The 14,928-nt window shown below is 40.4% G+C and overlaps 1 long non-coding RNA gene across 2 annotated transcripts in view; it reads right to left on the bottom strand.

Moving 5' to 3' along the window:
- Positions 1-4,156: 4,156 nt before the first annotated feature.
- LOC309891928 overlaps positions 4,157-14,928 on the bottom strand; it is a 119,884-nt gene continuing 109,112 nt past the window's right edge. Inside the window, exon 3 of one of the 2 annotated variants that reach the window (XR_014319571.1) lies at positions 4,157-4,248. This is a non-coding gene — a long non-coding RNA (uncharacterized lncRNA). The remainder of the gene's footprint in view (positions 4,249-14,928) is intronic. The other variant, XR_014319572.1, reaches the window with a different exon arrangement.

Genomic DNA, 14,928 nt, shown 5'->3' with positions numbered 1-14,928 from the left:
ATTAAGAAGCAGAGTAACACTACCACCTTATTCATTATCATAGACATTGTCTGCATAAGCAGTTCACACCTATTAAAAATACAGCAACAACAACAACAACAAAAAACAACACAATGGTTTTAAATGTCGTTTACATAATGAGTGATGAGTGTTACAGACTGCATGAAACCTTTTTTTTTTTTTTTTTAACTGAAGCCAAATGAACTTAATTTATCTGAATTGTTTAAAACCAAATGAGATAAATTATTTTGAATGGAAAACAAAACAAAACAAAACAAAACAAAACAAAACAAAAAACCAACCAACTCCAAACCCAAACATATTTTTGAAACAGTTTATAAGTAGTCTGGTTATGAAATGAGTAAACTTGATTAGATGAATGACTTGTATCCACAGAAACCCTTCATGATCTACTGTGTTGTGCTGCCTCACCATTTCTAGATATTTCCTGGTAATGTTCTACGAGAATTGCAGTACACAGACAGCTTGGTTTTACAGCTAGGATGTTATGAAAAATGACACTAACAAAAGTTTTTACAACTCTCTAAAACATTCCTAAAGATGTTTGCCAGCAAACAGTAGGTGATTATGAAATTATGGGCTGTGTCATGACAGAGGCATGAAAGGAAGCAAAATGGTTACAAATGATTGTTTATTTTTGAGCTCTTAACTACCCATGATTTACTTGTTCACTTTACAGCAAAATTAACATTCTTCTGCTGTCATGTGAAAGAAAATGAGAATGTATGTATGTTCTTTGTTATCTCATAAAAAATATGTTGAAAAATTAAAGTAATACATAAAGAAAAAGGAAACAGGACACAACATTATCACATTTTAATTATTACTGATTTTTTAAGGAGCAAGAAATTAGGATGAGAAGCCTTAGCACTGGAAATATAAAATCTTAAAAGCCATAAAGGGTTGTTTTGTAGCAGCAAGTATTAACTTTTGATTTCTCTTCAGGAGAACCATCAAACTGCTGTTCACTGGAATAAGAAGATTCACATTATGTCTGGGTATCAATTAATTTCCACTTAAGTCTTAAATAAGTCTCATATCCAGGGAAAGATTTTACCACTGTTGATTAAAGGTGGTTCTTTAGATCACTTTTTTTTTTCACTTTGGAAAAGTTTCTTAGTAAGACACAGCAGCGTATGTATCTTTCAAGGCTTTACTGTACGTAGAATCCCATCAAAAGAAATATCACAACACAGAGCTTTTCTCCTTCGAGCAATAAAAGTGTAAATAAGGAACACCCTCCACATGAAATGAAGAGAGTTAGAGATTACTTCAATGGTAAAAGACTACTGTAATCAGAACATTTCATGCTTTTTGTGTGAGAAAAAGGGGATCCTGGAATTATGCCAGGAGGCTTAAAATAATTTGCATGGGCTAGGCAATTGCATCCAACTGGTGTATGTTGAGAAGAGAAACAACAATTACCCAGAGATGACTCAGCTAATGCAACCCTGCATACAGAATCCTAGGCACGAAAAACACCCGTGGTACAAACTCAGTCCTCTCCAGTGCTGAATCACACCGACCAAAAGGAACTGGTTAAAGTCAGGCAAAGCAGAGTGGCCTGCCAGGGGCTTTGCAGAGATTATTCAGCAAGCAGAAGCATTGATAATACCTGTGGACAAGGCAGGCAGAAGTTTTAGCCAGAGCACGTTATAAAGTGAGATGAGAAAAGATAAAAACTGTACTTTCAAATTAATCCTTTAATGGCAACTAGCAGTAAAGCTTTTAGTAGAGTCTCTTTGGTTTTATTGATAGGTTCAATGTGTTGAATCCCTATCCATATTTTAGCCCCAGTGCCTGGATTCACATTGCCATTGGTTTCTGATGCTTAATCTCATTAGTACAGCTATTTATATTGATATACCCAATAAGGTTGCTAATACTATCTTAGCTAAGTGTTATTTATTGTATCTGTATATACAACAATATTAACACAGTCAAGCATCAGCATCGGCACTTGAGGGCACCATTAAATTCACCCAGTGTTCAGTGAGAGATTTAATGATGAATTTAATGGCATTAAATAGGAAAAAATGCCCTTGGCCTTTACATTCTCATTTAAAAACATATAAAAGAGTAGTAATTCAGGCAGTTATACTTCTTTCAAAGATTTTCCTTTAAATCACACTTAGCAATATGAGATCAGGTATACTCTGGCTGTTATTGTATCTTCACCAAAGACAGCAGCCCCTGACCTATCAGAATTACCAAACTGTTGGTAAATCCAGGTCGAGTTCCTGTGTCAAATATGGGTGAGTGTATTGCTGAAATGATGCAGGCAAATGTTAGTGGAAAATTAGCAGCATGGTGTTTCCTGTGAGCTACATTGCAGAGACCTCTGTGAGCATCAAAGGCAAGCAAAACCATGAAATACCTGGACGTTAAATTTTTATGCTGAATTATTTCATGGAATTTTATTTACTTATTTATTTATTTAGTGCAGTGATATTCTTGCTGAGTCTTCCCATAGCTTGTGGTTGTATTTATCTTGATATCTTTCAGTCTCCAGATGTCTGTTACTAGAAGGACCTACCAACATTCTCTATCCCATCGAGCAGAGAATTTCACCTAAGAATGGCAGGTGAATGGCATTTTTCTATCTCTGAAGCAATTACACCCTTCAGGTCCAAGGACCTAGGGCTCAGACTGAAATGTGAAACCTTCTTCATATTCTTCCCACCAGTCAGACCCCTTAGAATCAGTTCTATCACCAAGGGGAAAAAAGAAAAATGTTGTGAGACAAAGATGTTCTCTATGTGAACCTTGGCAGAGGCTAGGGGATCACTTAGGCACCTCTAAGATTTTCTTAAGATTGGAAACTCTGGGCCAGATGTGCATGCTCTCAGTGGCTTCCATACATAGGAATGAATTTATACCACAATGAAAAAGCAAGTGTTCAGTCATACAGTCATAGGCTTTTTTTTTTTTTTTTTTTTTTTTTATATATTTTCAGCATCTGTCTTGAAAAAATGATTATGGCTGGCAACACAAACACTTATACTAGCAATAAGAACACTGACAATTAAAAGATAACTGTAAAACCATCATATTTGAATTTGAAACCAAATTAAAAAAGTTTTTTTTCAACACTCTTGGCATTAAAGAGAATATGGATCAAATCAAAATTATACTTCCACACATATGGGTAATAACACTTAAAACTAGATCCTTAGTAGCAAATCATGCAAAGAAACATCAACAAAAAAAGCCCAAGTGACTGCTTATCAAGAAACATTCACATTTTACTTTGAAATTTTCCTGCTCGTGAATAGTTCTATCAACACAGCTACTCAGGCATTTTGAACAAACTTGCCATATAGCATCTCACAAGATAATAAACCTAGTTTAAACCATGAGTTATGCAACAGAGACAAAGAAAGGGACAGGGCATTCTCATTTCTTCACGCACCCAGACACACTGGATTAATTATAGAACATTATATAAATGTGTATGAATTTGATTCCACAGTGCTTTACAAAACAAGGCTAAAATATCACTGATGTTCAGCCACATCACCAGTGGGAAAAGCCATATAGGATACACAGTTCGCAGCACAGCAGTAAGAGGGTGGAGACTGCGTTAAAGGAAATTTTATCCAAGGATGAGAAGAAATCCCATTTCTTATCAGACAAGCCCCCAGGTCTCTGATGTCATTTCAGAACATGGGTCTTTGGCTGTTACAGATACAGCTAACATCCTTATACCACAAAACACAGGCTTCTCAGTTTATCTGCTTCAGAAAAACTAAGCCAATACAGGAAAATAGATTCCTGTCCATGTCGTTAGAGTGAGGACTCCTGCATTCATCTGCATGTCCTGACGATTTTGGTGCATGAGACCTTGCATGTAGACAAAGCTAAAGTACAGTTTATGCATCTGTAAGCATGGTGCTCATATGTATTTTTGCATTTTACAAAATTTTGCAGTTATTTTGAATAATATCGAAGTAATTTTTAATTACTTTTTTTTTACAAAGGATCTTAAGTGGTAAAATTTGATGAGAAAGTACCAGTATTACTGCCACAGAGCTGTGTTCTCTTGTAATTGGCGATGATATTTTTTATTATTATTTTAATAATCTCTAACAGTATGCAATCCAATATGAGGCATTGCTGAAATTTCTGTGTAACACTTCACCATCTCTGGATGACATGCTTGTGATGAGGTTTTCAGAGGCTTTTCCCATGTCTATGGGTGCTCAGTTGAAGTCAGCTGCTCAGCTCCTGTTGAAGTCAGTGGAAACAGGATGCCCAGGAAAGGGAAAAAATATATATTACTAGTAGCAGCAAGGGTTTAAAAATGCTTGAGGAGGTAAAATCCTTCCTGAAGCTGTCTGCTAAAATGATATACTTTTAAGAGTGAAAAGGTTCATCTAGAATTTGCTCTGTTGGTTAAATAATACTTACGCAGGTTTTTGCATGCCGATTATGTATCAATTATTGTATAATTGCATCATTACTTTAATTAGATTAAACTACATAATTGGGATGTCTAATTACAGAATGAGGGGGAAAAAAAGGTAACTTTATGTTAATAGTAGTTCCTGAAGAGGGGCTGTCCACAAAGATTTTGCTTCAGGGACAAGTTTATTGTGCACGAGATACTGGTTTCCCCTACAGCAGCATCTGATGTGGTCCCAGGTGCACATCCAGATGTGGGAGGAGAAATCTTACCCAAGGAGCAATGGAAGACAACTTTATCAGTGCTGGTCTCTGATTTACCAACTGGAATTGATGTCTTGGAGAGTAAACAGCTTTAGGAAGCAGATCTCAGTACCTCATCAAATGGAGGAGAACAGGCTCTCCTTTCAGCTAGGAATACATGCTGTCTGCAAATAATCTGATTTGGGGATGTGAAACTACCTTATAATCATGACCAGGAGTTGGTGATCATAGAATCATAGAAGGGCTTGGGTTGAAAGGGACCTTAAAGATCATCTAATTCCAACCACTTGTAATGGGCAGGGACACCTTCCACTAGACCAGACTTCCCAAAGCGCCACCCAGCCTGACCTTGAACACTTCCAGGGATGGGGCATCCACAGCTTCTCTGGGCAACCTGTGCCAGTGCCTCACCACCCCCTGGATGAAGAATTTCTTCCTAACATCTAAGCCAACTCTTCCATCTTTTAGTTTATAGGCATTCCCCCTTGCCCTATCACTGTGTGCCCATGTGTAGAAAGTGGCTCTCCCTGAGTAATGATTAGTGACATTTTGGACCCACTCAGTGAAGTGCTCTACACACACAGTGAAGGAGTATTTCCTGCCCCAAAGGGCTGGCAGTCCAAACATATGAGATGAAACTCAAGATGGATGCAGAGAAAGGAAGCAATACACGGAAACTACGATTTAATTTTGATTAGCTAAAGAGTCTTAATTTCAATAAGACTATTGATGTATTTTGGTAGCCCAACTTCTACCAGGCATATTTGTGATTTTTCTTTATTTTTCCTAGAAATACCACAGTGCATTTGACAAGTGGGCTGATCAGAAGCATCATACACTACTATATCCTATCCAAGAGATGATAATTAAGTTAGGGGCAAGACCAGCAAGGGCCAAGAGATGTTATGTTTGACAATACAGGAAAACAGATGCCAGCAAATGGTCCCATGGCTGAAGCTGAAAATTGGCTCAGTGTTTCTTTTTTCTTCTTCTTCTTTTTTTTTTTTTTTTCTTTTTTTCTTTTTTCTTTTTTTTTTTTTCTTCTTTCTTCTTCCCTCTAAGCTGATCTAACTGCAATGAAAGTGACAAGGCCAAAACCATCATGACATGAGTGGATGTGACCCTGCTGTTGGGATCCAACAACAAAGCTGATAGATGTGCTCTGACTGAGCTGATCAGAGAGTGAGCTGCTGGGAAGCAATCCAGTCCATACACTTCTTGCATTTAGCTTTGTAGAGGTTTCTGCACTTGGCACTAAGATGTTTTGAAAAGTGTTGTCCAAAAAATGTCAGACTATCAGGTTCTGGCTGGCACCAGGTGTGAAATTTGGCTCTGGTTCTGGGAGACTAAGATTCACAGAAAGGCAACAGACAGGGCTGGCAGATCCATCACACTGGAGAAACAAAATTACAGAGATCCAGCCTACTACTTGAGTTTTCTAAGAATTATGGGCATCCTGAGAGGCAGTTGGGAAGCAGAGAATTTTATGGAGTAAAACATCCAGGTTTTTTTTAGTGAAGTGCATAGCAAATAGAAGTTGGTAATATGGCTCTTCCTGGTCAAGGAGATATTTTCATCCAGAAATCCCTGTAGACCCATGAAAAGCTGAGATGATGTGATAGGGAGTTGTACAGACCATGTCAGTGTGTGGCAGACAGAAATAGGTATCATATTGAAAGCCATGTGTCTCCTTGACAAAATGGAAAAAAAGCCAACCTTTTTCCCCAGAACCTGGGTAAATTCTCTTGTTTAATTCTTTAAACTGAATGTGGGTTAAGAGAGACTTTTCTTTTGCATGGAGAAACAATGGGTGATTAACTGAGCCAACTCATCTACCTGAGGTGGAAATTTCCCATCCAGTTAGCCATATTACTGACTTCACTGGCCATGCAATCACCTTTGCAGGGGTTTTCATAGAGGTCAAAGCAGGTAACAAGGGATCAACTGGCAAAACTTCACTAATAAAATATGACTTTATGGATAAGCAGACAATGAAAGAGAGACTGTTTTCCCCAAATCCATTCTTTGAAATGTAAGGTTGTTCCTTTCTTCTGGCAACTCTTCTTTCACTACAGTGAGTTGCATCCATTTTAACAGTGTTGCCTCAGAGACATCAGAGATGTGGGAAAAGGAATTAGCCCAAGCTGGTCAGGCTGGATATTCATCACTCACTACTATCAGGGTCAGACAGAGATTATCTCTTCTTGAGCATCCTGAGGAAGAAAAAGATTTTCCAACACAAGCAATCAAATGAAAAAGATTTAGAGATACTCTGGTCAGACTTCTCAAATGTACCAAAACTCTTTTTTCCATGTCATAGCCCAGTGGTGTGGAGCAGAGGAATTGTTAGTGGGAAAACAACGGTAGTGCCAATAACAGAGATAAAGGTGTTGTATGATCCCAAGGCCCAAATGTTAAAGGCACATTGTGTGATGAGAAGAAAGGGAAGACTGGTGTGAGGCCACCCTGTCTCTTCCCTTGAGAGTTACAGGGGAACAGGTCAGGTGTGAATGGAGCCGTGCTGCTATTGAGGGAGAGCCCAGGGTGCTCCAGGGGTGAAATTTGAGAGTGAACATGTAACCATCAGTTTTAAAACACAGCCAAAAATACTTGCAGACAGTTTTTAAGAAAGTGCATTGATTGACTGTGAAGTTAAACATTTTGGCCTTTGCAATTTCTTTTTCTTTCACTTACAGCTCTATCTATTAAGATTCCTTAGAACTAATTAGTCGCATTATAAATTAATTACTAGCACATCTCTGAACAAACAAACAAACAAACAACACTTTAGAGTGTAACAAAGTCTTGTATCTATTTTAACTCTTTCGTAGCTTAAAAAATAACAGAATGAACTTATTTCATATTTCTTTTATTCCTCCCCCCACGCCTCCTCTGGATCACATGCCTTTAGAAATAGCTGCCCCAATAGCACGTGCCATATTACATCTTCCAAGGGAGAGGCTAGATAAACCCCATTGATTTACTGGTTGTTGTTGCGTGGGTGTGTACCAAGGAACAGCATTTTTAGAAGCTTTTAGCATGCCAGCTTTTATCCAGAATGGCTTAATTAAAACCTGATATTACAACAGTACCATTTGCCCCAGAATGAACAGTAGCTACACCAACCACCGCTGCATTAAGCCTGGTTAATGAAAGCAATTACAATATGCTGGTAACAAAGGCATGAGGGATGAGGATAATAAAGAGCCATTTGCTGCACACAGAGGTCTGCGGAAGCCCCTGGTCCCCCCAGTGCCGGAGCAGAGCCTGGTGCTGGCACCCCCACCACGTGCCCTTGCTCCACGTGAACCTGCAGAGGCATCAGGGGACATGTGTCAGAGCCACCCCTGCCTCTGGGGAGCACATATGGCCCTGGCACACAGCTCTCCAACTCAGGGAAGCTAGGGAGCAGTGGTAATGAAGGGAATAAATACTGGCACTCAGAAAGAAAAAAAAAAAAAAAAAAAGGAAAAAAAATCATGTTTTGTTGTGCAGAAGATACTTGGGAGCGATACTGCCTGCTATTGCCAAACGCGCCTCTCTGAAATAGGTTTGCCTTCTCCAGATGCGAATGAACTGAGGTGATGAAGTTGGCTAGGTCCTGTAAAGCCCCAAATCCTACACAGCCTGACCTAAGATGAGGCAAAACTGCCCCCAGATTGGAAATTTCAATGTAACAGGAGCTCGCAAGAGAAGAGTGCTGAAGCAGGAACTGTGGATTATTTCAGAGAAAGAAAGAAAATGGGTTTTAAAGGCAGATTTTAGACCTTTCCCAGAACACCCAATGTAGCTCCTGCTTTTGTCACTGCTGTTTATTTAAGCCTAGCTGTCATAGACCATAAATACAGCGCCACTTAAATTACTTCTCTGATTTGGAATCCCAAGTGAATGGAAACACACAGCTCCCCACATGAAAACAAATTGTGATGAACAGGGAAACTACAGATTAGCACTAATGCATATGCTTTAGGTTTCAGCCCGAAATTCGGTTAATAGAAAGCTGTTCTATTTCTCCCAAACCTAACAGATGAAACCTCAATCAATAGATATCTGAGGAAGCGGGATAGGATCAATAACGGAGCTAATTTTGCAGAATTAAGGAGCAACATGAAGATTTTTAACGAGGAAGCAGACACCTTTGCAATAACTGCACTATGATATGTTGCCTAGCAACAAGATATAAAAATGATGTATAACGCCAGTAACTTCTTTCACATATGAAAACAGCACCCTACCAAGACAGCTTCATAATGTACTCTTACAAACTAAAAATCCATAGAGACCATTAAAGCCTCCATCTTCTGTAATATACTCTGTTAAACAATCATGTGTTTTTGTTAATGCAGTAAAACACTGAATTTATTTAATGATTACCCAATGATACATCAGCAATAGCAGGCAGGAATGTTTCTATTTTAAGCCTTGCAGAATCCATCCCAAGGCATTGCACAGCTGCCGAGAGCAAACGTAATGAGCCAGACCTGTGCAACGCCCAGGATGGCCAGGGAGGGAAACGCACCGTGGATGCTAAAGGGGGGCGAATTGAAAACACAAACAGATAAAAAATGGCAGTATCGGAATGCATGGGATTGCATTTGCTCCTTTTAATTGCTTTTTTCTCTTCCTTGTAGCTTAACTAGCATAGCTGCAGGAGCACCCCCTGCTTCCCAGCTCTCAAATGGGGTAGGCGAGGAGGGTGGCAGGACAGACAGCAGGAGAGGACTGTCGGTGGGCGGGTGGCCGGGTGTCAGTAGGGCCATCTGCAGTGGGGGGAGCAGCTGGCACCAACAGCCCCGGCCCCCAGCAGCAGGAGGGCAGCACTCGCCAGCCCAATTACGGAAGATGGTCGGCAGCCAAAACACGAGCCCTGCAGCCAGGCGGCCGTGCCAGGACACCAGGTCCTTGTCTCGAGGAGGGGTAGCGGGGGAGAAGGTGAGGGGGGAAAAGCATCCTGCACCCTGAGGATGCACTGGTGCGATCCTAGGAGGCACAGCATCCACCAGCAAAGTGGTCGTAAGAACAGCCTTAGCAAAGCCAGAAACAAGAAAAGGCCAGAAAAACCAAGTCCACCCCTCAGTGAGGTCCCCAAGGGTCCCGTCCTTGATCCTGGAGAGTGTCCCTGCCTCTGCTTGTTGAAAGTCATGAGCTGAATATTTCCACACGGAGATACCTGCAGGTTATCAGAGGTACACGTTATATACGTCTGGAAATGAAGCAGATGAACACGGCACTTAATCCTTCGTTGATCTCATGCTTTGAATTTTAATCTTCGCTCTGCCACTGACTTGCTTTTTTACCTTGAGCAAACCACGACAGCTCTCTGTACCTCAGTCCACCCATCTGTTCAAACATAGCTGGCGATGCTACCCTCTTGGGCTGACCCATATTTTATTGGATCACAGAGAGACTGCATTAACATGGGATTAGACACGAGGATACCTTTGGATGAAAACAATAACCGTGTTGTTGCACAAAATAAGCATAAATCATCCTGGCTTTGAAGGGCTGAATGTATTAAATATATATGAAGGGCCAGATATTCCACAAAAACAACGCTCCAACTGGAACTGAAATTCGTATCATTGGGATTTTAGTGCTGGGGGTTGGTAGGTTATGGGATTCCAGGTTTTGTTAGGGGCAGACCACAGGGACTGAACACTTGCACCTGGGTTCTGAGTCAGTGGGCTGAGGGTGAGCCAGGCAGAGGGCAGCAGAAGGGGGCAGAGCCCAGCGCGACTGCCACCATCATCTCCGCCGCTGGCCTTTGAAGGTGAAGTGCTGCGAGAAATTAAAAAGTGCCATTCTTCATGTAGTACCAGCGACCGGTGAAAGTCCAATGTCAGGGGACAAAGATGATCAAAGAGGAGCTTGTGCAATTTCCTTTAATCTAAGTGAAGGCCAACTTTGAACTCCAACAGAGAATTTCACTGTAAAAGGTATTATTCTAGGCAGTTACTTGGATTAAAGGTAACTGGAAAGATGGAGACATCGGCAAGATATAGAAAAATATATAAATATGTAAATGCATAAAGGGAAGTCAAGTGTGACTCCCTTTCCTAATTGCCTAACATGATTCCCACTAGATGCATAAATTACAGCTCCTATTAACAGCACTATGAATAATAATCAGTTTACTTTCTGGCTTGTATCTAAATATACTTTCTATATGATTTCATCTTTTATTCAGCTGTTTAAAAGCAGAACATCTAATTACAGTTCCTATTAGTCTACATTAACTTTTTTTTTTTTTTTTTTTTTTTTTTTTTTTTGCCACAGAGTGTGTGTGATGACTGATTTTCTAAAAACAGGCAGAATTTTTTAGCATATGGAAAAATCATGTTATTATTAATGCATTCCCACATGACTCTACATTTCAATTCCCTTAATTATTTAGTCATTGCTGATTATGTCTTTTCACAATTCATTATCCCATTTCCTGCAACGTGGGCATTTTATTCATTAAGTGTCAAAATGAAGGGCCTGACCTCCAGGAAGATAATCAGGAAATAAGTGGCAGATATAAAAGGTCTGGGTTTCCCTTAAGTGCTCACTTATTTCAGTAGCTGTGCCGTGTTTTCAGTAAGCGGTGACAGAAACTAACTGTTGTTTATAATTCCAGAAATGCACAGAACTGCCAATCTGCATGAGCTCTGTTTTTCCAAACGCGTGCCGCCTTGCATCAGCTGATTGCCTCCGCTGCGAAGTGACAAGAATAGGGCAGTGTGACGGCAGAGCGGTGTCGCTTGTTATGTAATGACACCGAGCAGCACATCCCTTGAAATATTTAGCGGACATCCCTTGAAATATTTAGTGGAGATGAGTGCGGGGTGCAGAGAGGCCGCTTGGTGCTCCACTGCTCAGGTCAGCCTCAGCGCCCACCCAGGAGTTTGCTTTTGGGTCCTTCCCTCTGTGCTGGCTTTGCCAATGGTTGAACTTGATCATCTTAAGTGTCCTTTCCAACCTAAATAATTCCATGATTCTATGAACAGGTTGTCCAAAAGGTTGACATGTTTTTAGCCTTCTCAGTTTCTCCTCCTTGGCACCATGAACTCAGTGATGTCCTGTGCAGTGCTGGGGCTCACCTCGAGCTGCTCAGTCCCCTAGGTGAGTATCGTACCCATTAGGTACGACATGTAAGACTGCCCTATTCATGTGATGACTGATGCAAGAAAAGGAGAGCTACAGAAAGGTTTGTGAAGATAGAAAAGTTTCTGCCTTCCATAGGAGGCTGGAAAGCAGCTCAGTGATTAGATCTGAGCCTACAGCTGGAGCAAAGCTGGTGAAGCAAGAATCAAAATGGTACCTGGCCCAGAAGCAGGCACTTGTCAGCCTGAGGTGGCTCCTGCTCCTCAGGAGACCTTCAGACTACACTAAGTTTTGGTAAAGAACATTGCCCATTCCCTCTTCTTGAAGCTGGGCCTCTGGCTAGGTGGAAAACCCAGGCTGCGAGCCCAGAAGGCACAACAGGTTACATGTCCAACTTAATGGTTAAACCATGGGGCTAGAGAGGGACAGCCTTGGGATTTCAGGCCAGGCATTGTATTCCAGACTTCTGCTAGATTAAAAGTAGGCCCACGTTGCACCAGATGCATAAGCATGTGCCTCTGGACTTCTCCACAAGCTGAGACTCAGCCACGGATGAGCATACCAGTGTCTTACCAGTGTCTTAACTGAATGATGATGGAAAAGCATGATGTGTGAGCATCGCCCCTTGGCTTCCCATGCTTGCCGCTAACTTGACTCATTCAAATGCCACCAGAAGCAAAGCAGACAGCTCTTTCATTTTCAGATGTTTAGGGTGGCAACGTGACCTGTGAGGAGCAGGGGTGTTACAGCAGTGCACCTCTCTTTTCTTCCTTCTACCATAGATTTTTGTCAAAGTCTGTCACAGCAAAAATATTGTTGTAACAAAACCAAGTAACAATTATTCAGCACACTTTCCCACACTGTAATGATTAAAATAAGAATTTCAAGATTATTTAATTAACCTGAATTGCTGTTAATAATTGTGCAAAGATATAACTGAATGTTTGCAGTATTTACAATAGATAATGCATATACATGTGTGCATGCACCTACACGAAATGCGTATATCATGTTTTATTTATGGGTCCCTATCAGCAAAAATTAATTTGAAAAGCTTTAATAGACATTACATTAATATACAGTAGTTTCCTAAATAGCCTCATAGCTAGACAAATACTTTGCCTAATGCCATTTCATTTTCTGCCAGCTGCATGTGATTTGCTTTTGATCTGGCACACACTTCGTTATACATTATTAAACAGCCAATCAGCTTGCCCCCGGAGTTAGCTTCGTGCCCCCTGCTTATTTTTTAACAAATTTCCTCTTTTCTTTTGTACCAAAGTGATTAATCATTTCAGCTAACAGCGCACTGTTTATGATCTGAGTCAGTGACTTCAGACCATCTTAATCTCCTGTTAGGCAGGTTTTAATATGCTGGGAATTTACTTACAAGCTTTTATTTATAGCACAGTATGCTCTCAAATTTGTACAACAACAAAAACAAAACTTGAAAATAGCACTTGATTTCTGCTTTTAATGCTTCTGATGAACTTCTGTGGGAGAGAAAAGCACAAGCAAACCATGAAACAGCAACTAAAAAGGCAGCATGATAAATGCTTATTTTTCAAAACCATCTAGGTTTTTATCCAGTTGTCTAGAGAGAACCTGTTGCCTTCCAATTTCTCTCTGCAGTCAGATCATTTCTGGTCTGGGTTATTTTGTACCCTCTGGTTGTCTGCAACAGTGCTTTTAGATGACTAACTTATTAAAGCATGATCCTCTGGGGCTTCTAAAGTCCTTATTTGCAGCATCCTTATTTGCAGCATGGTTGGCAGAGAAGCAGCTTTGATTTTTCTGTTAATATTACAAATATACCCAGCTAACTTTAAGATCTATGCTGAAATGGCTGACCTCTTTTCTATGTTACAATAGCAGTTCAAAAGACTCTTTTATTAAGCCAAGTACCTGACCATTATTGTTTTTTATTGTGCTGTAGTTCTGTATAATATTAAGGGAAATGATTTGAAGGAAGAGATAAAACACCAAATGGATTTAGTTATCAAAAACTTTATGGTATTTTAGCTTGCTGCAGGAATAGTCTGAATGGATATTTTGGGATAATTTTTATTTTTTTCTAAGCAAAAACTGTATATGCTTTGCAATGTTCTCCATCACTTGGGCAGTGAACCAAATACTGAACAAGGTAGAGACAAGGTAGCTGCAGAACCTGGTTAGGATGAAACAGAAATGAGGGTACAGGGACGGGGTCTGCTATGCTGCTTTCCCAGGTCTGGAGGGGGTGTGAGGAGGGCACAGTGACAAAGGCAGCACACAGATTTTCAAATTTTTGGTCAGTGAAACCAGGGAGACAGCTCTGACCTGCTCTGGGCAGCAAGGAGGCTGTCCCAATGGTGAGCTCCTTCTGGTCATTTGGGGTGTAGAAGAGAAAAGTAAAATCCCACTGGTCACTTTCTCAGTGCTGTGTTTGCTTTTGTCTTTGTTGCATGTATTTTAACGTGATTTTTTTTTTTTTTTTTTTTTTTTCATCTTCAGTCATCTCTGTTCACATTTGTTCCTTTACCCTTAAGCTGCACTGAGTATCCTGCCGTGACTCCCAAGCTTGTCCGTCACGTTGCTGCAGTTGGGGTATCAGTGGCTTGCCTTGATATATGCTTACTTGTGTTCTTGAGCTGTTTCCAAAGGCAGATGATCATTATGGACTCCAGGGCTGCATTCTCCAGTTATCTTCTTCTAAACAGTGCCAACCAAACTGTTTGGGGGGCAATCATTATCTCATTGTACTATTACTTATTTCTATTTTTTCTTGTCGAAAAGTTTCCTATTTATCACTCCTCAACAACAAGCTTTCATCTCTCATCGCTTTAGTCATAAAAAAGTTCATGGCCCATTTCTGTCAACTGACTGGAATCCCTCTGTAATCAATGGGGAGAGAGGCATCTCCAGAGGACAATTTGTCCCAGCCTCTCTCCCATGACACAGGGAGATTAAATTCGTAATGCAGGTTAGATACCTATCAACAAATAACTACAACAAGGCAAGATAAATTTCATCTCATCACCTAACACAAATGCAGTAGAAAACATCTTATTTTAAATGCTCTCATTTACTGTACACTTTGGTGAATCTGTATAATTTACCGTATTACATTTAAAACGAGGAACTTGCTAGTGACTTCACTTTTAGAAATTTAAT

Source organism: Aythya marila, assembly GCF_965140915.1.
Source record: "Aythya marila genome assembly, chromosome: 1".
Classification (NCBI taxonomy): domain Eukaryota; kingdom Metazoa; phylum Chordata; class Aves; order Anseriformes; family Anatidae; genus Aythya; species Aythya marila.
The sequence above is the reverse complement of the archived record's forward strand: the minus strand, read 5'-3'. Positions and strand labels throughout refer to the sequence as shown.